The sequence below is a fragment of the Gavialis gangeticus genome, unplaced genomic scaffold, assembly GCF_001723915.1.
Source record: "Gavialis gangeticus isolate Ggan-Ray unplaced genomic scaffold, GavGan_comp1, whole genome shotgun sequence".
Lineage (NCBI taxonomy): Eukaryota > Metazoa > Chordata > Crocodylia > Gavialidae > Gavialis > Gavialis gangeticus.
The window spans coordinates 52,420,653-52,422,958 of NW_017728994.1; the positions used below are offsets into that span (position 1 = coordinate 52,420,653).

At 44.1% G+C, this 2,306-nt stretch overlaps 1 protein-coding gene across 7 annotated transcripts in view; it reads left to right on the plus strand.

Annotated features, from left to right (window-relative positions):
- Positions 1–2,306, plus strand: part of ADD3 (adducin 3) — a 184,050-nt gene that overhangs the window by 102,943 nt on the left and 78,801 nt on the right. The gene's annotated exons all lie outside the window — the stretch shown is intronic.

Sequence of the window (2,306 nt, forward strand, 5' to 3'; positions counted from 1 at the left end):
TTTTTACTTAACTCTGTTACTGTACTGTTTGTATAGCTGTATGTACATAATGATTATTTTATTTTTTGTAATACCCCTGCACCAGGGGTCCTACTTCATGAGATTAACTTTATGCAAAATTTTAAGTTCCTCTGCCTTTCAGTAATTAGGTGCTCTTATGGGTAGTAATTGGGTAGTATAAAATAGCATATAACAAGCTGTCCACTTAGATCTCCCTGCAGTTTCAGTTGGATTCTGTCCGGTTACTCATTCTTTGTCCTTAACTGTTGCATATTGGTATTTTTGGGCACAGTCAAACAGCTCACATTTCAATGCTGTTAAATCACTTCAGTGCACGGTGTGGATAGCTCATTCATTTGTATTGGCAATTGTTTGGCATGAGTGATGTAATTCACTTGTTGTCACCATTTATGAAAAGTGTAGCCTTTCCAAATTCCGTTTTGAGTACTTGGAGGTATGCAGATTGTCTCCCAGAGATAAATGCAGCGCTTCTTGACTTCTTTATATTTATAATCTAAATTCAGGTGTGATGCAACAAGTGGAGAGTTGGTTATAGTTGGTGGAGTGACATTCTTTTTTGGCCTGTGCATATTAAAGTCTCAAAATAGATATCTAAGTGCTGTGTTGGCCTTGGACAGGCTCTCTGTACAGCAAAGAATTTCTGCTAAAGTGAGAAAAAAGGGAGAGTCCACCAGGGGTTACTCAGTAAGGTAGGCATAATTTCTGATTGTTCCATTGAATTATTTAACACCTGGCTAATTTTAACTCATTGCCATGAAGTGTTTATACTCTTCTACCCACAGTCACATTTTTATGTGCAATTTTAATAAAATAACCATTAAAGTAATGTCAAGGTTGAGAAATCAAGCGCTCCACTCAAAAGAAATACAAATCTGATGACATGTCAGCCTCATCTCTGCCTTTTAGGCCTGCATTATATATTTTTTATTATTAAATTGTCTATTAATGCAATATATTATGTTCTCCTCTCAGAACATAATACAAAGGGGCAGCTTCTCAATTCTCAAAGATGTGTTGGTCTCTGGAGTGGGCAGCTCCATTGCTGTCATTTTTCCTAAGTTATTGCAATAGCTCAGACACAGAAAAAGGTTTAAGAGTGTATTAATCCTTATAAGGTTAGTCTTACTGATAATTTTTTTTTAAAGATGTCCATATGCAAGCCTGTCCTCAGTGTTTATTCTGTTTTTATCCATCGTGGGTGACCTAAACTACCTGGACATCTGCTGGAAGGAGTAGTCAGTCAGGTCTGACCGCTCACGTAGGTTTCTAGCTGAGATACAGGACCTCCACCTAACCCAGGAGGTGCAGAGTCCCAGCAGGGGAAATGCTTTGCTGGACCTGGTCCTGGCCACAGGTGATGACCTAGTGAGGGGACTGCAGGTTCTTGACCGCCTGGGCGATAGCGATCATCGCCTACTGGAATTCATCATCCTTGACTTCAGAAGGGCTGATTTCAGTGAGCTAAGGAGATTAGTCGGGGAGGCACTGATGTCCTGGAGGGTAGGGGAGTTGGGAAGCCAAGACAAGTGGTCGTTCCTCAAGAAGACGATCCTCTGAGCCCGAAGGGTGACAGTCCCAACACAAGTCAAAGGGGGCAAGAGTGCTCAAAAGCCCCCATGGCTCACCATAGGCATTCAGGAACATCTGAAAGCTAAAAAGGAGGCGTACACCCAATGGAAGGGAGGGGCCATCACCAAGGAGAATTATACCTCTATTGCTCCAGATTGTATGAGGGCCGTTAGGAAGGCTAAGGCAGAGACAGAACTAGGACTAATGACCAGGATTAAAGATAACAAGAAGTCCTTTTTTGAATACGTAGGGAGTAAAAAGAAAGCACCGGGTAATGTGGGGCCCCTGCAGGACACACTTAGCAATCTGGTGGTTCCACCAGACGAAAAAGCTGACCTCTTTAACAAATTATTTGCCTTAATTTTTCTGAGCAGGGACTGGGACATCCCCGCGCCCCCCACCAGGATTCTGGACCGATTCAGGAGAGGCACTGCCAGGCCTCGTGTCACAGAGGACCTAGTCAGGGAACTTCTGGTGGGGCTGGACATGTTCAAATCCAGCAGGTCCAGATGATCTCTGCCCCAGGGTGCTGAGGGAATTGGCAGAGGTCATTGCAGGGCCCTTGGCATGGCTTTACGAGTACTCATGGTGCTCTGGCCAGGTGCCAGAGGCCTGGAAAAGGTCCAGTGTGGTCTCCATTTTCAAAAAGGGGAGGAAGGAGGACCCGGGAAACTACAAGCCTGTTAGTCTTACCTCGGTCCTGGGGAAGCTCTTTG